General features: G+C 50.4%; 1 protein-coding gene across 4 annotated transcripts in view; it reads right to left on the bottom strand.

Annotated features, from left to right (window-relative positions):
* The window catches only part of ELFN1 (extracellular leucine rich repeat and fibronectin type III domain containing 1), a 158,597-nt gene that overhangs the window by 108,880 nt on the left and 26,733 nt on the right, over positions 1 to 22,984 (bottom strand). The window lies entirely within an intron of this gene.

Genomic DNA, 22,984 nt, shown 5'->3' with positions numbered 1-22,984 from the left:
ATTAGCAGATTGAATGAAGTGGAGATATACTGGAGAGGGCATGTGCACAGTGTTCTTCTGGGTCAGGACCTAACCTAACAGAGCTGAGAGGTTTGTGTACCCAGGATTTGTGTGTGTGCAGCTATGAGCACCCATACAATTGCGCATGCAATTGTTCAAGATAAGTGTGCGCATAACCGCACGTGTGCATGCACATGTGCGAATTCACAATTTTGAATGCACAGGTGTACAACCAGGCTTCGGAGGGAGCCTGTTTGCCCATGCATGTTAACATGTACGAGCATGTACACGTTTTCTATGTATGTTTTTATGTTTGGCAAATGCTACTTGATCTCCTAAAACAGAGGGAGGGCAACAGAGGATGAAACACTTGCCTCAACCTTGCCCTTTTGCGGCCCCTCATCAGGAACCCTACCCATCTTTCTTTCTTCCAGAATTCCCCTTCCACAACCATTTCTCTCCTTCCTCTTTTTAATTTGTAATAAGTTCTAAGTGGCTGAATCGGTCTAGCTGAGAACGAGAAGGTAAGGAAGGGTTATGAGTGACAAAGTGGAAAGCACCGAGTTGGAAAAGCCAGCTGATGAAGGACTGATAGTACTACAGGCAAAGCTACGTCTCTCCTGCTCCAGAGAGTCTGATGAAGCTTAACACTGAAAACAGTCTTTGGAAAGGTTATTCAGCCAGAGAAGGAGTCCTTGTCAGCTAGAACGGCTCACAACAACGGGGAAGGCCAGAGGTCGGGAGAAGGCATGTCTGAGCTTGTGGATTCCACAGGGCACAGTAGGGAGAAACCAGACCAACACAATTCAAGGGCAAATGCAGACTTTGCACAGCGCAGCCTGGAGTGTGATGCAGAGGTGACACTCGGCCTGCATGCTTTTCCTTTGCTGCCTGCTGCCCAGTCGCCCCCCTGCTGACATCCCACAGCAAACTCGGAGTCAGAGAGAACGAAGGTGGGGAAAGTGCTGAGGCACAGAAAACCCTCGATTGGGGTTGGGGGTCCTGGCTCTCCCAGACCAGACTCTCAGGGACCCAATCCTGCAGTCCTTCCTGGGTGAAAGCCTTATTAGATCTGGACGAAGATGAAAGGACGGATTGGGGACTGTTTTGCATTTGAAAGTGCTGCATTGAGCTAGCTTTACCCTGGGGCCATAGCAATGGAGCAATGGTTATTTATAATCACCTGGTATCTGCCCAAGTGTATTTAAAGGATCCATTCCACAGCGGTCAGCTGTGAAGAAAGCCTTGGCTGGTCAGTAGAAGGGGAGGAGGGGATGTTGCTTTCTCTTCCGTGGGTCCGCCTTATGCCACATAGAGAGAGTGCTAACTGAGCTAGCTCGGGTACCAGAAGCAGTCTAGCTCTGGCTGGACCATCTATTGTGCTCCTCAGCTAGCTAATGCTGGGCAGAGTAGACATACCTCAGGTTGTTCCCTGCTTGCAATTTGTTCCCCATCAAGCAGGGCCAGATTAACCCTTTGGTGGACACTAGGCAAACAGACTCACGGGCCTCCAGCTGAAGATGTAATGTTTACATTACTTTTTTTCCACTCACTAATTATAATGTGTAAAATAAGCACGACTGGGCCCCTTCTTCACTTAGGGTCATAGGCATGTGCCTAGTTTGCCTATGTGTTAATCCGGCCCTGCCATCATGCACAAGTTTAAGAAGGTCCAGTTTTCCAGTTGAGGCTCAGAAACAGTACTGCACAATCTACATTCCTGACCACATGCATTGCAAATTATGCCCAGAGACATACTGCAGTGAACCAATAGACTGCAGATTGCTCCAGCAATTCTGCAGACACTGGGGAAGAAGACCGGATTAAGTGACCACAACATGCTTGACCTCGCTGGCAGCTGAGAGCCAGGCTCTGCCCAGCTGACACCCCCAAAAGCTTTCTTGCCACCTTCTATGGAGGCAGGATCAGGATCCACATGGATACAGATTGCAGGACTGGGGAGCATTATCTATGTTGGAGGGCAAAGGAAAGAGAAATGCAGAAGAGAAGGAAAACCAAGACAACATAGGAATGAATATAATATTAACACCCTCCTAAAACGTTCTGTGGCAAAGTCGTCCTACGCTGCATTGTACTTTCAAGCAAATGAGGCTAATTAACTAATTGCTTAAAATTATTAGGGCTATTTTTACCCGCATATGAGGGGTTAGCATTGTTGCTAGTTTCTTAACACCCAGCAACGAAATCTCACTTATCAGAAAATTAGTGAATCAAGCCTGCTGAAGTGGGAAAATGGGGAAGCTGTGGTTGAAGAAGGGCTCCAGGACGGTGTCCTTGCTACAACACCGGTGCCTAAGTGAGCGGTGAATGGCTTTGCCACTGACCAAATAGGTTTGGTGCTACCTGCAGATGCCTTGGAGCTGTCATCCCTCTGTGGCTGACACTGCCCAGAGGTTAAAACTAGGATAGCCCTAGAGGGGGACATCTGGGACCACTTGGATTTCCTCCTAGATCATCATTAACAGGAATATTAGCAGTGTCCCTCTCTGAGTACAACACAGGACAGCAGGCACCTCAGAAGGCTGCATTAAGCAGGGGCTAGTCCCTGACTCCTAGGGTCACCTACAACAACGGGTGTGTAGGCTCCAAGCAGTTTCTTCTCTACTTCATGGCTCGGGACAGAAGTTACACATGTAACCAGAAACCAGAACAGAAGCTCAGTGCCCATAAAACAGTTTCAAAATGGCCAAAACTTGGTGAGATAAACCTGGTTGAATGTAGTATCAGAAGACTTAACTGATTTGGACCAAACCAGTTCATGAAACTTCTACCCCAGCTCCCTTCCTGGTTCAAGTTAAATCATAATCCCCCAGCATGCTTTCCAGCCCTGGGATGGGCTGGCTGCTCCAGAGAACAGGGCTGGCTCACCCCTTTTCTCCCTAGCTGGAGCGGGGAGGGAGGCTGACAAGAGACAGGGGTAAGGGGGCAAGCCCAGCTGGGGATGCAGCCCAATCTACAAGGGCAGCTGCCCCCCAAGGCAAACCTGGGCTGGGGTCTGGGGCCAGGGAGCGGGGTTAAATGCCCCTTCCCCTGCTCAAACCCACTGCTGACAAATCCCAGAAGCACCTGGAAGGAGGAAGAAGAAGTGATGATCAGCCCTGCAGAGTCCTGCTGTGGTGATTGTGGACGACAACTCCCAGAGACCTTGGAGGCAGCAGAAAGAGGAAGAGAATTACAGCCAGAGAGCCTGCTCTAGCACCTCCTGCCTTCTGGCCTGAGCCCTGCAGGCAAGTGGCTGCATTTCTTGAAACAAAGGTAAATGTCTGTTCACTTCTGCTTCAATTTAATCTGCGCAGCTTAAACTAACCTTCAAAGAGTGAATCAATTCAGCCTTGGGCTTTTTGACTGTCTATACGTAGCCTGTGTGACTCCTCCTTTATGTATCCTGTGCCTTATGACCTCTTGCCTGGGTGGCAGTTACACCTTGAATCCTGAGCAGCAGATGCCTGGCATAGACAGAGAGAAGCAGACTTGGACTAAAGGATTAAATCGAGGCAGGAAATGACTATAGTCAAAGGATAAGAGTCTCTCTACACTGCCCTTATTGGCAAACCTGAGCTAACACTGAATTTACTGCCTGGGGTGCTCCTAGCTGGGTCGCTGTGGTAGTACGGAGCTCAACGTGGGTTGCAAAGCCCCCGTGAGAAGCGGAGTAATCACTTTGGTCTTACGTCCCGCACCCCAGCTGGCTAGTTGAAAAGCTCACTCAGGTTATCTCCCCACAAGGCGTGCCTAAAGCGTGCACTCCAAGCTACGTTCTCTTGAAGCAACTATCAACAAAGCCCTTCTCAATGCGATGTGGGAACCCTCTGTTTCCCATTCAGAAGCAGCTGTGTCCTGCAATCCTACACACGTAGAGCAAGAGGCGGTATGGTCTGCATCAGACCATGAAAACAACCCATTTTCAAGCCTTGTTTCCCTGCCGTTGCCTTGGGGAGTAAAATGACTGCAAGCTCAATCCTGTGTGAGCTGCTTCCAGAACTAATTGGGCTTTGCTGGGCTATGAGCACTCAGTCTCTCATAGCTTGGGAAACTGAACCAGAACCTAACTAACCAAAGCATGATAGCCCTTCTCACTGCACTAGCGAGTTAAATGCAGCACACGCTCCAACAGGGAAAATACCGAGGACCCAGACATCGACCTGGTGGGGGCTGTGTTCATCAACACACCCACCACTGGCGATCGGGGTACGTGCACAATATAGACACAAACAACAACATTCAACACGTCAGCCCCAGTAATCTCCCTTGAACAATGGCCTCCATTTGGCCCTAAAAGTAAGAGAAAATAGATGAGCCTTTCAGTAGCCCTCAAGGCCAATACGATTGGTTTGTTTTGCTAGACCAACAGGGAAAATGAATTTCACAGCAAATTGCTCTCCATCAAGACTACATTGAGTGCTCAGTCCCCCAAAGTGAAAATCTATGGCCTGTTAGCAAAAGGCTCCCTGGTCAGAATAGTATAGAAGAGAGGGAGGTGGTTGTAGTCAGCTCCTATAAGACTATATAAAAGCCAGGCCCTTGACTGCATGTTGAAAGCCAGGGGTCACATAGCCCACGCACCTAGTCGTGTTCAACCTGCAACTCACACATGCATGTGTGTGTGTGTGTGTGTGTGTGTGTGTCAACCCCCGCCCCCCCAAATACATGCTCTCCCCTTCTCAAGCCACTCAAAAAATGCCAATTGGTTTGGCTAAGGTGGACAATATATACCACCCTTGCATGCACAGGCAGCCTCAGACTTCCCATGAGATGAGGAGCTGGAGCTCTGATAAATTCTTTCCTTCTACTCTGAGATTTCTTTTTATCACCTGAAAGCTCCCTCCCCTTGCCCAATAACCGCCGACATCCCAGCTCCCCGGTGGAAATTCCAGGAGACTCCACTGAGCTCCCCCAAGCAAGCGGTTTCTGTTAATTGAGACTGAAGGACTAGTTCCTGCAGGAATAACTGAATCCACAGGTTTCTTTTCTGTTCCAAATCTCAACTATTGGCTGCAACCCGCTGGAGACATTTCAGCTGGAGTTCCACGTAGGGCTCCCTCCTCGGCCAACAAGCACGGCGTGGGCGCCCACAGCCTGCTTCTGGGTCTCGTGGAAGGTAAACACAGGTGTGAGGAACATGCCCCTCTAATTCTGGAAGCAAATCTGTGCTGTCTCTTGTGAGTACAAAAATGGGGCAGGAAGGATTAAATAATGTAAACTGCAGGCGTTCCAGTGTCGCTTGGATGGGCAGGAAGGAGATCACTGGCATCCAGCAACTCTCACTTACAAGTAGGGGAGTGATTCAGTAGCGACTTTACAGCACTCCAAGGTATTGTACAGAACCACGGCCCAGATCCTCAGCAACAGAAATAGTTCCATTGACCTCAATGGAAGGATCTCAGTTTACGCTAGCTGTGGAGCTGACCAATATACCCACTCGTGAAAGGTCTGCTGCCCCACTGCTATAGGCCAAAATGATCCTTGGGGATGCCGTGAAGTGACGTTCCACCTGGCACGCAAGGTCAGTCCACGGGTGCAATCCAGTATGCCAGCCAAACACCACGTGTGTCTGGACCCTGCACGCTGCATCTGGCTGTGTCATGGCATGACCCTGCATGCTAGATCTGGCCACACACTGAACTGATCCTGGGCACCGGCCCCACCATGTGCCAGCAGGTCTTGCACGCAGGGCGACATCATCCGGACCCTGGGGCTCTCCACAGGGCCAGAAATTTGGCAGCTGCAATTAACACTGCCTCTGCTCCCCCACTGCCAAATGTGTTGACCCATGGGGAGACCTACAGGCTGGATGACATGGCCTCGTGGGCCAAATCTGGCCCAGGGGCCACACTTTGAACACCCCTGTGTTAGCCTCAACAGTGTTACCTGCAGATTTTCTGAAACTGTTTAAACAGAGGACGGGGCAAAGCAGGCCAGCTGGTGACTACTGCTGTATTCTGTGTCCCACAGAGGACAGGATCCAACACGGTGAGCAGGGGGGGCACTGCCTAGTCACAAAGGACCAGATCATTCAACCTAGTAGGTGTCTAAGTGGACTTAGGCATTGGAGGGCGATTTTATTTCACTGGGTTCAAGTCCTGAAAATCCATGAATACATCCACTTTTGTAATATGTTGTCATCACACCCTTAAGAGTGAGTCACAAAAAAGCAAGGACATGAGAACACAGGAGGAGGAGGACCCACCCACCCTTTGCATTTTGCTTATCAGGGACATGAGCAGGAACATACTGAAGCACCTAAATCCACTTATACCTCTAAAAGGTGGAATAGCTTCTGACCCATAATCTCTCAGTTTCTTAGTCCTCCATCTGTAACATGAAGATAATGGCCCTTCCTTTCTCCCACCCTCTGATGGTATCAAGGCTGCATCCCAAGCACAGCTAGTCTGGAATTTTTCAGCAAAACACATATTTTTTGCAGCCAGATGGATTTCAGAAATGGGCGACTTTGCAAAGAAGTTCTGTGTGCCAGACCTGTTAACACTGCCCAGAGAGTAAGTAGGCAAAAAGCCCTGCAGTGAAGGCCTGAATTGTACTGTCAAACATAGGCCCCGTTAGCTCGTGGAGTGACAATTTCAACTGCTAGAAATGGGGCTGCATGCTGCCATTGCTTTCAAGGATCCAGCAAGGAGACTTCTCCAGGACTGCCCTCTGACTACAGCAAACAACTCACATACTGCAGCCTCTGTTACCTACCCTGCCTGCACTGGGTGATCCAGCAGAGACCTCAGGACTGCAATAGTACTGCTGTGTAGGCAGTAATGGCTGGACATATTCTAACGTGAAGGAGCAAGGCTGGAGGCCTCCTTTAGGCTATGTACAGACATTCAAAAAGCCCGAGCCTGAATTGATTCAGTCTTTGCAGGTTAGTCTAACCTGCGTAGATTGAACTAAGAAACAAGTGAATAGGCATTCATTTTTGATTCCAGAAATGCAAGCACTTGCTCAGGCTAGAAGGTGGGAAGGGGAGGCAGGTGGGGGAAGGGGTGGGGGCGAGAGCGAGTCCTCCCTTCTCTTCCACAGTGGCCGGAGGCTGGAGGGAAGCTGAGCTGAGGAGGGTCGCGGTCAGGTCCTGGCAGCCTTGAGTATACTTTTGGAGCAGTTTAAACCCTTACCCTGGCCTGCGGGGTCTGCCTGGCTTTTCTCTGCCCCACTCACCGCTTGAGCAGCTGAGGTGGGGGAGACGTACGTCAGGGCTGCTGGTCATCTTATGTAGAGTTTAGAGTGCGGACGTGGACAGGACGGTCTGGACAGGGCTACTCCTGCCTCAAGCAGGAGCTGGGCTAGATGTGACCCCTACAGATACCTCCCAGCCCCGCTCTCTAGGAGTCCCCAGTCTGATCCAGAAAGGAAGTCCCTGCAAGAACGGGGGGTTTTAGGACCTGTTCTATTGCAGAAAGAAGAGGGGGAAAGACCCAGGACATGCATGAGGGGTGGCACAAAGCCGAGGGTCACCTCCCCACAAAGTGGAGTAAGGCCTGGTGCTGCACAGCCCCTGCTCTCTGCCTGCCCTTCCCCATGGCTTCCCGCAGCCACGAGCAGGGTTGGGGCCCTTCCCTCACACCCTCGTGTATTTTAAGGGGCTGGAGGGAGCAAGAGGGGCCTGACCCACACCCCGGATGTGCAGGGAGGAGGCAGGGACTCCTTGCCATCGAACTGCTGTCTCTTTGAGGGTGCCTGGTGCGGGGGCAGCAGGTGCCCGATCTCTGTGGCCTGGGGAGAACGGGGGCATTCGAAAGCAGACACTGGACCCGGGGACACCTGTCAAGCGGCTTCTCCTCTCGCTGGGCTCAAGCCATGAGCAGGGCAGGTGTCCCCAAGGGAAGGAAAGGTGGTGGCACCGATCAGGAGACAAATGGGGATCTCCATCCCCTAGCCCCTGCTGCCGACTCCACCTGAGTCACTCTCACTCACCTCTGGGGAGTTGCGGCCGCCACTGGGGAATCCCGCTGGGGAAGTTGCTGGCACTTGCCCACAGAGTTACCAGGAGCTGCAACATCCTAATTGCAGCCTCCTCTTTCAGACCACCTGTCCCGGGTGACCCGGCAGGCAGGCCCCTGCTGCAAGCAGCGCTGGGGCTTGGCACGGCTGGGAGCAGCGGCAGATGCAGGCCCCCCGGGACTAGCGAGCCAGCCCCCGCGGCACCTGGGCCTGGCCACCAGCAGCTCTGCTGCCACTGTGGGGCTGCCCCAGCTGAGCAGCGTGCCTGGGTGCAGCTCCTGGAGCAGCCGTGTGGGGCCATGGGCAGCAACCAGGGCACTGCAAGCAGGGAACTGGCCCAGACCAGGTGGTTTGGAAGGGGAGGCTGTGATCAGGCACCTGTAGCACCTGGTAACTCTGTAGGCGAGTGCCGGCAACTTCCCCCGTGGCGGCTGCGGCTCCCCGGAGGTGGGCGAGAGTGACTCAGGCAGAATCAGCAGTGGGGGCTAGAGGAGGGGGATCCCCGCTTGTCTTCTGAGCACCTCCTTTCCCTCTCCTGGGGACACCCGCCTTGCACCGGGCCTGGGCCTGGGCATGGCCCCAGCAGAAGGAGAAGCTGCCTGGGGACCAGCGCCCACTTTCAAATGCCCTGCGTTCTCCCCATTGTTGCGTCACAGAGGGAGGCAGCACCAGGATCCCTCCAGGGGCATCTCTCCCCCTACTCGCCTCCCCTCTGCTTCTGCCCGTGACAGCACCGGCCCAGTCCCTCCCTACCCCCTTCACCTCAGGCCCGGGGCCGGCACCTGGCTATGCCCCCCGCTTCTGCCACTCGTCCCACCCCCACTCCCTTCTCAGCCGGCCAGAGCAGCGACAGTGCTCCGGCGAGGGAGGAGAGGGGTGGGGCCAACCTGCTCCCCCAGCCCAGGGCTGCAAAGCATCCTGGGATGCTGGGGGACTGTGAGTTAACTTAAACCAGGAAGGGGTCTGGGACAGAAGTTCTGTAAACCTGTTTGACCTAAATTAGTTCAGTCTGATACTACATTCAACCAGGTTTGTCTTAAACCAGTTTCAGCCGTTTTGAAAGCAGTTTATGTGCACTGAATTTCTGTTCCATTACAGGTTTAACCTGGTTTTTGATCACTTAAACCAGTTTATATGTAACTTCTGTCCCTAGCCTTAGGGAATTGCACCTTACTGCTGCCCTGGTGTAGGTGCAGAGCCACAGGCCCACCTTGCCTACCTCTGACATGGTCCAAAACAGCAACATCCCTGTGACTCCAGCTGCCCCTGCACAGGCCTCCAAAAGGACTTCCAGCAGGGAACCAATATCTGTCCCACCATCACCCTGACCCTCACAGCCACAGAGCCTGTGGGGATGTGGGTCACCCCACCAGCGAGATCTGCCATGTCTCACTTCACTGCTCCCTGGGACAGGAGCTCTGCCCTGTCCTCTCCCTGCAGCAGGGTAGCAGTCATGGCTACTCAGTTAGGAAGTTCATTCCTTCACTTCCACGTGCTTTCATGCCGTGACCCCATTGCAGGTGTTACTGCGAGGGGACAGGGAGGGGAGGGGAGCAGGCTCGGATTCAATTTGCAGAGTGCCACTCTCTGGCGCAGTTGCAAGTCAGATTCAATTTCCTGGAGTTGCCCTTTGCATATTTTATCCCGAGGCAGATTTACATATATTTAAATACAATACAAATCTGCACCGTCGCCCGTCTGAGGAGGCTGCGGGCACATTCCTTTTTCTTAGCAAATGTAATGCTTACGTGAGAGAGTGCAGAAGAGAAGTGTGGTATACTTAGCCGCAGGGCAGATACAGCCCGGGGAAGGGGGCCCCGCAGGCACTCCCACGCTGCCCCAGAAGTGTGCTCAAACTTTGACCTGGGATTATGCTACATGCAGGCATCACGTATCTGTGACAGGGAGTAGGGAGGGGGTGCCACTGCCTCAGTCTTGGCAAGGGTGGAGCATATACACCTGGCACACGCAGAGGCAGCTCCACGAGGCAGCGGAGTGGGGATTCTGGTCCTACTTGCTCTGGTGAAGGTAGCACCATGGGAGGTGGAGAGCCATTCTTACCTTCCCTGTCCTTGGGTGCCTGTCTCCTGCCCTTGTCTCTCTACAGAGTGCTAGGCCCAGTACAGATACCCTATAAGCTCTTGGTGGCAAGTACTTCCTATTGTCCACAGCACTATGCACACCCGTGGTCGGGGTGGATCCAGAAGAGGTATGGCAGTGCAGTTGCACATCCCTCTTTGCCTGTGCTGCATGTGAGCTCTTGGTGTGGGATCTGCCTGGAGCCCCTTCCTTCACAGGATCGTGGGAAAGCAGCACGGGAAAGGACTCCACGAGGCCTAGTCCAGCCCCCGGCTCAAGGCAGGATTGTCCCTAGAATAACCATCTCGCACAGCTCCATAGCTCAAGGGGTGAGTGCTGCTCTTTCTGCTTACACCAGGTCACACATACATGGGGGATGCTGGTTTCCCCATCCCAAAGGAAGAATGACACCAGCACTCACCCCCTGAGGTCTGGAGCCATGTAAAATCAGGAGCTGTGACCAGACCCCATCCTGATCAGCCAGAAAGCTCAGAGCTCACTGCTCATGTGGAGCCCCATAAGGAGCCCATGCTGACCGAGACATGAGTACAGTGAGCATATGTGGGGGTAGGCTGCATCCTCCTTGCCCCGTTCCTGGATCCACTACTGCCCATGGTGTGGTGGGAATAGTGTTAACTCAATAGCAGTCTTGTGAAGCCAGAGAAACCAGAACTTCAACCCCATGCCAAGCACAGGGGGTCTCTCCCGAGACAGGAAATCCCTTAGAGACTGCAGAGGTTTCATGGGAACCCACCCCCCACCCCAGATAAAAAAGAGGACATCCCAGGAGAGATCTTTGGGCGGATACAGGAGAGCAACGCAACCCTTTCAAGCATGCAGTTGCCAAAGAGAAGCACTGCGTTAGATGAGCAAATCCCCCCCATGGACCTGGGGGAAGTAGGAGATAGATCCTGCTCATCAGAGCTGCAAAGCACATGCACCTGTTGAAGGAATTAATCCTTTTTGCACTAACAGAGAGTGGCAGAGCTGTGCACCAGGAAATCCAGCCTGAAATGAATCCCTGATAAAGAGAAAACTGAGTTAAAAGGGGAGTTTTAACTGCCTGCTAAAGCTTTAGGTTTCTAAAAAGGTCTCCAGTGGAATTACTGTATTAGCAGGCTATTGTGGGCAAGGATTTCAGAGAAAGCACCACGCACAGCAGCCGTTGCAATCGGCAGTCTGAGATGGAGATGAACTCTGTGTTGACAATGAGGAGAGGATCAAGGAGGGAAGAGGAAGAGGGCAGGGAAAGCGGGAAAGGAGAACGGGAGACAAGAGAGAGACACCACAAGAGTTACGAGAGGGAGGTGAAGTGGGAAGAGAGATGAGGAAAGGCAGGGGACAGGGAGTGGGAGAAAGAGTTGAAGACGAGAAGGAGAGGAGAGGGAGAGGAGAGTAAGGCCAGGAGACGAGAAGGCAGAGACCATCTAGTTGGGTTGGATTCCTGTCCCAGGAAGGTGGGGGGAAAATCAACAGGGGCAGTATTTCCAGCCAAGCACGCCGACAGGAGATGAAAGGCAGTCATTACCGACTCCACCACCTGCCCTAAAACCCAGCACCTCCTAACGTGCGCTCAGAGAGCATGCAACACAGGACACACGACATGTGATGCAACACACAACATGCGACACCATGGGGCCACAAGGCACAGCAGAGAACAGGGTTCCAGATATACAGGGGCAGCTCGGCTAATGAAAGGCAGCAACAAGAGTCAAAACCTGCGAGGAGGGTGGCAATGAAACCTGGGAGGAAGAGAAGTACCTTGAAGAGCAGGGAAATGCTTTGCTTCCCTTAAGCAGATGTCATCACTAAGGCCTCCCTTCCCCCAAAGTTGATTCTTCCACCCCCAGCCTGTCCTCCTGATTTCACTTCCTATTGATTTTCAAGCCTTGAATGCCTTTTTCTTTTTTTTTTTTTTTGCTTGCTTGATTCACTCATTCATTGAATAAAGGCATCATCATCATCATTATTATTATTATTATTATCCTCGTCATCGTCCTCCTCATCACACATTATATTATTTGCATTGCAGAGCTGGAAGATTTCAGGTTGAGACAGGAAATTTGTGCAAGTTGTTATTACCGCAATCAGATGAAGTGCGAATTGGATCGGCGAAGGGCTGCCAGCACGGAGTTCTCCCAGCGGGATGTGGCAGCGCCGGCCAATCATGGGAGGCCGTGGCAATGTTATGCGGGGCCTAGCATCAAATTCAGGCATGTTCTCGGCAACCTCCCTCCCTCCCACTAGCTCCGAGCAGAGAACAGAGAGTGTGTAAATACGAAGGGGGGAAGCTTCAGAAAAGGCTTGGTGAAATTGCACATTTTCTGCCTTGCTGATGGTATTTATTAGGCAACAGAAAATAGCTATTTTACCATCTGCCTCGTAAAAAAAAAATAAAAATCCTCATTCAATTAATGGAATGTGCAGCTGCTGAACACAGCGTCCTTCCTGCCACTGCCGCCTGAGGATCCCGCCTCGCAAGGGACCAGAGGATGGAGCTACTGGAAGGGGCTGAAGCGACGAGGTTGGCGTGGCGGGTGGGAGCTGCACACCCGGGCGCACGCGCACCTGGGAATCTGGATCCACAGCCCATCTCCTCCCACCCCCAAGCCACATGTCTCAGTGCCCACGAGCGAAGGAGCACTCGGGAGTGGAAGGCCCCTTACCTTCTTGCCGAGTCCAGCCACTAGATGGCAACAACACTCAGTCGCATCCAGGGCACGGACCTAAAAAGTTACTGCAAGGAAAAAAGACGGGTGGCGCTTTGTGTGTCAGCTGCTCTGTGCCTACCTTCTTAGCCACTGTCATGGAAGCAACGTAGCTCTCTTACCGCAGGGTACGTGCACACCCATGGGCAGATACTGCAGCTACTGAGCTGATGGACAGCCATCACTTATCAGTACCCTTGCACCAGCTCATATGCCCAGTCCCACAGATACAAAAGGGCCAGCATCATCTGACTTTCACACCGTGGTAGCAACTCCGTGCAGGTGCAAACTGAAGCAAAGTGGTTATCGATTCACTTCTACTAGCCCCATGATCTGCATTTTTCAATCTCATTTCGCCACCAGAGCAGGATAAAGCAATCAGAGCAAGGCATTACTTAGAGACAATAAGCTCCTTGCAGCAGGAAATCTCTTTTGTGTTTATTCAGCTCCTAGCACAGGGGAGTCCTGGTCTGTGGGCAGCTCCAGGCACTTCAGAAGACTAATAACAATACTGCACGCTCAACACCCTCCCGCTTCCTCCAACACAAGTGTTCGCACCTGGGCCTAGGCCTGCTCATATCTATAGCAGACTAAAAAGCTCTTTTTTTAACCTGAGTTACTGAGCCTCATTTAAGTGTTTGTCTTTTAGGTATAACTCTCCCATAAGCCAACAGGAGCTGGAGGTGCACATCAGCTCCCAGCCATCAGTCTTGTCTGACTTCACCCACGCTCAGAAGTGACTGTGTGTACACTTTGTGTAGTCAGCGTTAATGTGTGTTGTATACCTTAGTGGCATAGGCATAACCACTTGGGTTTATAGACATGAGCAGGCAAACAGAGAGACTGGCTTCAAAAGGAGTCCAAAATGTCCTCCATGAACGGGCCTTCACTCTGCCTGTTGTGTCTGGGACAGTCACTTCATCCAAAGGACTTCAGACCTATTCTCACTTGCCCCACAACCCCAGAAAGACAGGATCGATGTACACCAACACCCATGGTGAGTTCCTAACAGCACTGAGCATTACCCCCACTGCTGCAACCAGTTTTACCATCAGCTATATCAACCCAGTCCTACCTGGCTCCATCCACCAGCTTTAGCACTGACAGGTATAGAACCGGCCTCTTCTTTTGACGGCCTGTGGAGCTTGAGAGAGAACAACTTTGACGATGAAGAGCAGCCTCAGAAGTCCCAAACGTCAGAGGGCTTTGGGGAACCGGTCCAGATGTCTCTGCATCTCCAAGGTGATGTCAGAGAGGCCTCTCCGCACAAAAGAGCTTGATGTACTGAGAGGTTCAGCACCTTGCCACAAGCTGTGCACCTGGATATTAATGCTTCGTGATGCTCCTCTGGTTTCAGCTATTCATTCAGCCTGAAGGGCAGCAGCCAACTGGTTATTCTTTGCTTGAGCAAATAAGCCTAGTTTAATGTGATGCCTCAGTACTGACACGATATACTCCTCACGTACGTCTCCTGGAGCTATATATTCTCTTGCTTCCTCTCCACCTCCTTGCGGATCTTCTTATGCTTGGGCTGCCCTCTCGAAGGTAGGATCAATCCCCTTGGTTTTCTTACCTTCCTATGTAAGGTTCTCTTGCACCCTTGAAGGACTTCCAGATAGGCTGTTAACCAACGTGATCCGTCATGCCTTGGCTCGGCCTCTTGGAGAGATGTTACTTCTACACAGCCACAGCAGAACTTGCGGGGAAATGGCTTCTTAAATGTCAGTGCAAGCGAATGAAGTTATAGGCCTGTGATGTGGTCCAAGCACTCTGTGTCTAAATAAATCCTGACATAATAAACCCTAATACCGCCAAAGAAACTATTACCATCTGTCACAAAAATAATTCACATTGAAAATCGGTGATAAATACCTTTCCCCAGTGGAATAACATGGCTCTGGAGGATCAGTTCCAGTCAAAGACCATAACTCATGTTTACCCAGAAGATGAGAGCAGCTTCAGAAGGCAACGCTGTATTTCCAGTTGCCTTTGTGTGTGTTTGTGTGCATGGGTTTACAACAGCCTATATATCTTTGAGGCTTGGGCATGTGCCTGTGCTCATGTGTACATGCTCATGTGTCTGGGTGTATAACGGCATATACATGTGTTACATCAGTGTCTTCCTGTCCATACATTTCTAGTAGAGCTGGTTGATATTTTTGGGGTGAAAAGTAATTTGGACAAAAATATTTTTTGATGAAAAACAGAAACCCAAAAATTCCATTTTAAAAACCAGCCATTTTCTATTTTCTTTCCATTAAAAAGCCAAACCATTTGCATGGATAATTTTGGCAAAAATAATTCATTCCACCCCCCACCCCAAGTTTGCCATTAAAGAGAATAGGTATCTTTCAACCAGCTCCCTGAGCAAGTGTTATCTGGACTCAGAGGCATTCAGCATCTACTTCCCAATGCACAGCCCCATGCCTCCCTCAGCATCCTTCTAGGACGTACATCCATTGCAAATCTGTATGTAAGCATGCGTGTGCATGAGTACATGCACAAAGGCATATGATCTTGGGATGGTAACATGTGTGGAAAGACATGATTCATACAGGTACATGTCAGCAGCCATGCAACTGTTTTGCATGCCTGTATTGGCATGTATTTGAGTGTGCTTGCATAAGATGAGCGTCCACAGTTAAGTGAATCCACACACATCTATAATGTGAATGTTTCTGTTTTAGAGCTAGCTTTATTGCTCTGTGTGCGTACATGACATGCGTTCTGTGCATCTATGAGTATTTACATCATGCATGAATATGTGTGTGCATGTGTGTGTTGTATGGACACCTGGCCGTGGCTCTGTGGGTGAGGGGGACTCACGGAGGGCACGGATATAAAGATGCACGACTGGGCAAGCATTGGCAGCATGTTCTCACTATGTTTGCTCACACGGTGGCTGGCTGAGGAAGTGAGAGGCGAAGCGCCTCCGAAAGATTTCAGGTGACTCGCTAGTTCCAGGAGGCTTTGTGGAGTAGAGGATTTATGTAGTAGCTGGGATCCTGTCTGACACCTTCTCCATAATCAGGTCAGAGCTGCTGGGCTCTGCTCAGAAGAACTCCTCTACTCAGCAAGGCAGTCACTGGGAGATGGCACCAGCCACTTTGCCAGCTTCCAGACCTTAAACTCTCTGGCTGCAAGACCCAGGTCAGGGGGGAGCGGCGGCTCCCTCCCCTTCTGTGGGCTACATCCCCCCAGGCCCAGCCTGTCCCCTGCCCCCCTCCCCACCAATTCATCTGGAACAGGTACAGAAAAAGAAAGCCAGCTGAAGGTCTCATCCTTCATGCCCACCTGCCTAGAGGAGCGATGGGCTGCAGAGGGAACAGCACTGCCTGCCCAGCCCCTGGTGCGATGCTGCCTGTAAATAACAGGCTGGTGAGGGAAGGAGCTTGTTTTATCATCAGGGGTCTGATTTAGCTTGGCTCCCATTGTGCTTGTGAATGTGTATAGGGAAATTGCACAATTCTCCACAGACTCTGCAGTGCTAACAACCTGGAGAGCCCGCCGATGATTAAAGGGAACTCTCCCTTTTAAACTGCTTTGATTGGAGTGGATGGCTCTGCAAAGTCCGACACTGGGCTGTAATGATACGTGAGCCTCCCCCTGCTGTGACCCTTCCCTTCCCGGCTGCAGTTACAAATACTGCACGGTGCACAGAGGGTCCCAGATCAGGGAGAGAAGGATGTCATGTACACTGACTGCACCATGAATTCACAGGCTCAGAGAGAGAGAGAGAGAGTGTGTGTGTGTGTGTGTGTGTGTGCGCGCACGTGCACAACTGAGGAAGGAATTACAAGCCCTTGGTTTGTAATACTAATGGTGGGAGGGAAGGAAGGAAGGAGGGAGGGAGGGAGATCTTTCCCTGTTGGCTTTTTTCGCCATGCTGGAGGATGGAAGGAACGAGGCTTGCTCCCATCAGCTGCTCAGCTTGGATATTGAGAGGATCAAGGGGACTGAACGACGCCAGACCTGTCTGTCTCCAAGCAGGGAGTCACAGCTGACTTCACTCATGGCATCCTCTTCTCCTCCAGACATGTCCTGCTTGAGGGTCCTGGCATGTCCCCTGCTAGCCCACCCTTCTCAAGCACAGGGCTTGCTTGCATGATTCATCCCTGCAGTGCCACAGATGTGTCTTGGCACTTGACAACACAAATAGTACATACATTACGGCAGCTCCCAGAAGCTTCAATCATACTTGTGACTTCACTGAATGAGGCACCGAGTAAACATCTAGGAAGACACAGGCCCTGCCCTGGGGAGCTTGCTGTTGGAGCGGAGGTGGAAACGTCAGCCTACCACTGAGCTCAGCACGAGCAGAGTGAGTTCAGCACTGAGCACTTGGGAAAACCAACTGGGCTCGGAGGGCTGGTTTGGAGCCCATTCATTCACTCGCACGGATAGAGAAACAGCGAGACGCATATTGAAACTATCAATCCGAACCACCCAGCCACATGGACCCAATGCTGCCCCCAAGCTATTTCCCATAAAACATCCGCAGAGCCACCACACTCTCCTTCAGATCCCTTCCTTAAATGCACCTCGGCTGTGGTCCTCACAAGCAGGCGGGTGACAGCTGGGCAGCTGATGCACTGTGGGCCCTGTTTATCACACCCCTCCCAAGTACTTCATTGTGGCCATATACTCTACTGCTTTGTTGTAACCGTCTGCTCTTCCCAGTCTCACCCTGCAGGCTCCTGGGGGCAGGGACCGCTTTCTAAGCCTAAGGCAGTGAGGCCCAGGTGTTTAAATGCAACTGCAATGCAGACAGACAACGAGATCTGGCTTCCTCCTCTCCCCCAGAATAGGCTTTGTACACCCTCCAAGTCACATGCTGTTATTGATACACACTTCTTTACATTTGTTTCCATCACTTTGGCTGATAGTCTGTTCTTACTGGCAAGGCTACAGCAACACCCACCTCGTGTTAGCCTTCTGGTATGAATGAGACTTGAACTGCAACAGCTCCATTCACTGACTTCCTTATTCCCCACCTTCTCCCTGTCATTAAGTGGCTAATGAGGCCTGAATCCAGAGCATGTCTGAAATATGCCCACACCATTCAGCCTGTTTTCCCCTCCCCATCCCTCCCCCACCCTGGCATCCCCTGTCAGATAACCTTTTGAGGGCTTTTCTATCCAAGGGCTGAGATTTGACTTCTCAGTGGCGGAGTGAAAAGACCATTGCTCCCAGACGGATTGGCACTGGCTGGGATAAAGAGTATGGTTCTTCTTGCCCATGTGGGGCTAAATCAGGATGACTATGCAGCATGGGGTAGAGCCGAGGAGAGGGAAGCTCTGGATGGAGGGCCCGAAATGGCAAAGCATGACCCTCAGTGTGACATTGTTGGCTCTTAATTCTTAAGCCTGCTTTGGAAGGATTTCACCCGATCCTGTTTAAGCACTGAAGTCCCTTCCTCTCCTCGGCCTCTGCTGCATGTAATGTTAATAGTTTTCCTCTGCTCTCCCACCAGTTGGTGTGGGGCCTTCAGGCTCTCTCTAAGAATGGGACATGCCCAGAGCCCTGTTCTTCCATAGTCCTCAGTAAGCACTTAAACACACTTGTTTTTTCCCTCTGGTTCCCACCGCAGCACCCTGTTGCAGAGCAAGCATGCGAGCAGCATGAGTGCAGAGAGAGAGCAAAGCCCCGCGGTGAAACAGGAGCAACGGGCTGCAGGAACACGCTGGCAGTGTCACACACGACGCCCCGGGGGCTTGTTTACCAACGCAAAGCTCCGATATCATTTGCTTAATTTTTGCCCTGCATACACACGAGGACTCATTTCTCGTTAACAAAGGGCGCTGCTTCCTGCAGGTGTGATCTCCCAACCATTGGGCTTCACTGTGCATAACATTAAATATTTAAGTGCTTGTCAAAATGTTGTAACGATTTTTTTGTCTCGTTTCATTAGCTCCGTTTCCAAAGGCCACCACTGGAACTATTGAACATTTATTTCTATTGAATCCAGCTTAGAAGTTATGATCTGAGAAGTCAGGAGACAGGACAGTATGTTCTGCGGAGCGGGTTTTTCCCCGCTACCGCTCGGATGAGACGTGGCTGGTTTTGAAACGTTGCTTTTATTCCTCCCTTAGAAAAATAAGAAAAAGATTGATTCTGCTGTCTGCTTGATTTTCCCTTGCCTGCTAAGGACTTCACATAAATATCAGTTAGTTGGCTTCCTGGTATAAGTTTGGAGTTTGTCATTTTAGATGTGTCGCTTAATTTGTGTTACACTGTTGCTAGATCTTGTTTTTTTCTCCTGATTTGTCCTGAAGTGTGAAAATGAAGTTGTGTCCTGAAGTTTTTTGTCATGTCATCTGGGAATGTGGGTATAGCTTCTTGTGATTTTTAATGCTATAACCACAAAAGACAACACATACAAACAAAACTATGAATATATCCATCCATTCATGCTGGCAGCGGGGACAAAGTGTAGTTGGATTGGGGAAAGTCTGGGCCTCCTCAGTTTTTATGCTTGTTATTAGTATTATTTACTATTACTAGTTATTAATATTAACTAGTAATTGCTAAGATATTACCAATAATATTTGGTAATATTTGTTATTATTTGGTAATAATTACTAAGATATTACCAATATATTACTTAGTAATTACTCAGATATTACCAATATTAGGATGCATACAGGCCTCAGCCAAGATCTTGGCCTGGTAGTGTAAGGTGCTGGACACAGGGTGAGAAACAACTCTCGCCCAGTGAACTAACAGTACAAATAGGCAAGACAGACGCCAAGTGCAAAGACAGCAAGTGGTCTATCCAGCATCAAACAGCAGGGCAGCAGCAGGGCAGAAACATGGTCTCCCAAATGCCAGTCCTGTACCCTACCCACTGGACACGCTACCCCTCTACACCACGCTCTGTCATCGACTCCCATCGGGACTTCACGACAGCAAGACCCACAAAGGGGGGCTTCCTACTGGCACAGTAGCAGTAGGAAGTTTAACTCTTTGCTACCTACCCTAAATCTATCAATATGCCATCCCTGGATAATATAGTGATTGGATACCTAGAAACACCAAAGACAGGTTGACAAATAGGCCAGAAACAGGCAATGCCCCAGTTTACTTCACCCGCAAAGCAGAAACGGTAATGCCTTTCCACCCTGCTAAGACAGGATTTACAGATGTTTTAAAAAGTGTTCAGCAGAAATGGGTACAGACGGGGCCCTAGAGCCCAGAAGACTTTGTCAGTCAACACTCAGGCAGCTATGTCTAGCCCTTGAGTGACAAGAGATGGATTCCTACAGCAGGGGACGTTAGTGGCTCCTCTAACAAACGCTTTTATGAGCTGAACGGAGGAAAAGGGTACGTTAAAAAAGCACTTTCTTTTCCTGGGAACTTCCAGTTTCCATCTCTCTCTCTCTCTCACTCTGTATTTAAAAGACATCCATGTGAGAATGAGTTTCAGCCTCACCACCCCTTGCCTGATCCTCCGGCAAAGTTGTAATCCCCCGTCTGTGACATCACAGTCAGTTGCCATGGGAATGTCACAGACCCAGAATTATGACTTCACTGCTGGATTATCTAGGAGAGGATGGAGTGTACAGAAGACGGCACTTGTTTGAACACAAATATCTCTAGTAATTAGCAAAACCGGCAAGGAAAATTATGGTAAAACACAAGATAGGAACATAAATCCCCTTTTATAAGTGTGAACTCTTTCAAAGTGTTCCCCAAAGAGAAAGTAGCTCTTTAATGGATCCTACAATCTTAAGTAAGCTGCAAAAGTCAGGGAATAAAGTCAAAATGAAAGCAATTTGTTTTATTGGGCATTTCATTGGGTAATTAAGAGGACCATTATAAACTGGAACATTAAAAGGCATTCGAATGCTCAGTTCTGGTTTTCATCTTAATGAACCCACTTCTGGATTGTGCCCGATTTGCATATATAAGCACAGGGTTTACAAGGGCAAGACAGATGTGCACGTAATGTTTGCAGACGGGAAGAATCACATACAATAACAAGTGTGCAAACACACTCACTCCCGACAGGCTGATCTGTCCTGTTTGAAGGGAGATAGCTAGCAAAAGTGATCTTTCACGTTCTGTCTCATAAATGTAACAAATGGGAAGCGAGAACTGTCGCTGGGGAAGTGAAACCTGACATGGGGACATTTCACTGCATGAAGGGCATCATGCTACCTGTTGTCACTGACAGTTCATCGTGTACATTTATTTGAGAGAGGTTTTGTGGGTGGCTTAGAGATATTTAAAACCAGCTCTCTGGGTGTTTAAGATTATGCAGGGAAGCAGTGCTGTCAGGAGCACACATCATGGATAAAACATCTGTCCATGGAACAGCACTGTGCTGATGACACAGACCCACAGCCTCCCTACGTGGCTCCCTATGGAGAGCAAAGAAAGAGGAGTAGATATAAGCCCCAAGCCATGGACACAGCTATCTGTTAGGAGGGAGCAATGCAATTATTCCTCTCTCTCTCTGCTGCGATTCTGCCATCTCCATCATTCACAAAGCACTCGCAGTCACACACAAGAAGTAACTTCTACAGAGCCAGGGGCCCAACACCACATGAAAAAAACCCTTATTTTAAACCTAATCTTGTAGAACAAGCAAAAAGCATACAGCAGACTTCTACCTGGGGTATATCCTTAATCCTTGAACTTCCATTGGCTCTTTTAGACAAGTTTTATCTTGGTTTCCCTTTTGATCGCCTCCTGCTCACTTTACGCTCAACACCAACTTCATATGAACCGTGGGTTTAAGGACTGGATTTCAAAGCCAAGGTCCAAACTCAAAGTTTCAGACCTATGCGGCTTCAGTCAAACATACATTGGTTAGTCTGAAACACAAGGACAGCTTCCTTTGAGGACTCCCCTAAATGCCGTGCGCCCCTCAGAGAGAGCGCTTTGTGCACTGCACCTCTGACTGCTGCTGCCACCTCCCCTCTGCAAACTGCCCTGTTCCCGCATGTGCTCCCTTTTCTGCTCTTCTTGACCTGGGCTAGCTCAGCACCTTCACTGGGACACAGATGGGGGTGAGGTCACAGCCAGTGTCTCCTCCTGCAAACACTCAGCAAACAGCACTCACCAAACGCACAGTCCAAGAACACGGTCCAAACAACCAGGCAAGCACTCTCTCTGCGCACACAGTCACCACCACCACGCAAGCATGCAGACCAAACCCACCAAGCTCACTCACCTACCAAGAGCCAGGAATCAGAGCCAGGAACCAGGTCCTGCTCTTTTCCTCTTGCATTCCTCTTCCCCCTCAACCTGTGAGGTCCCTTGCAAACTCCCCTACTTGTGTCCCCTGTTTGCTGGCATCAGAAGATCTCGCTCAGGGGTAGGGAGTGCCATGACCAACCCTCACCTGCCAGTTTTGCCCATCTCCTTAAGAGCCCAAATCATTACACACCCAGGAATGTGTCCCACTCCTTGCCAAGGTGCATTCAGCATCCACAGCTGGATGACTGGATGTCAAACCCCCAAGAGTTTTCCCAAACTAATTTAGTGATTTGGGTCAGAACCTTCTGCGTCCAGCGATCCCGCTAAGCTGTGTGGTGGGTACAGCTGCTCAGGCGCACTTCATGCCATGCTGCCAAGCGCGCCTGTGCGGCCACACATGCCACATAGCTTAGAGGGAACACTGTGCATGCCCCCAGCCATGTTCACCCATGCTTAAAAACAGACATCCTCATCAGCAGCTAAAACCCCATGTTTGGATGCTCAGCACAGTGCTCCAGGAAGCATATGTTGCATATCTGGCCAAGTCTTGAGCATCCATATGTGGGATTTGGATGTCTTACAAAGGTGCCTGTAGCTGAAAACTGGACCCAGGGATGGGATCCACTTGGAGCAGACTTCTCAGCGTAGACTAGGCCAAAGTGAACTGCTTTAGAGAAAGGCCAAGAGCCTGCCTGTGCATTGAGCAGGTCACAATGGCTGGGAGAACGAGCCATAGCTGAAAGTGATAACATTTTGTGATAATACAGGACTTCCCTACAATCTGTGAGAAGCCCACTGCAAATGCATTCAGATGTGGAAACAGAGAACAAAAGAAAAGAAAGACGAAAGTATTTCTTATTACCTATAAACCACTCATTCAGGAAATAAAACACCCAAACACACAAGCGGCTCCTAGTCTGTCCAAGAGCAGCCCCACGCTCTTGACATCCCCGTTGGCTGGCCTGACCGCTTTCTGGGAACACTTCAGTGTGTTTGGGGAAGCCCCCAGACTAGGCTAGGAAAGAGAT

This window comes from Crocodylus siamensis, chromosome 12 (assembly GCF_052110815.1).
Source record: "Crocodylus siamensis isolate JL-2025a chromosome 12, ASM5211081v1, whole genome shotgun sequence".
NCBI classification, from domain to species: Eukaryota; Metazoa; Chordata; order Crocodylia; family Crocodylidae; genus Crocodylus; species Crocodylus siamensis.
Note: the sequence above shows the minus strand (reverse complement) of the source record. Positions and strands in the feature narration are given on the sequence as shown.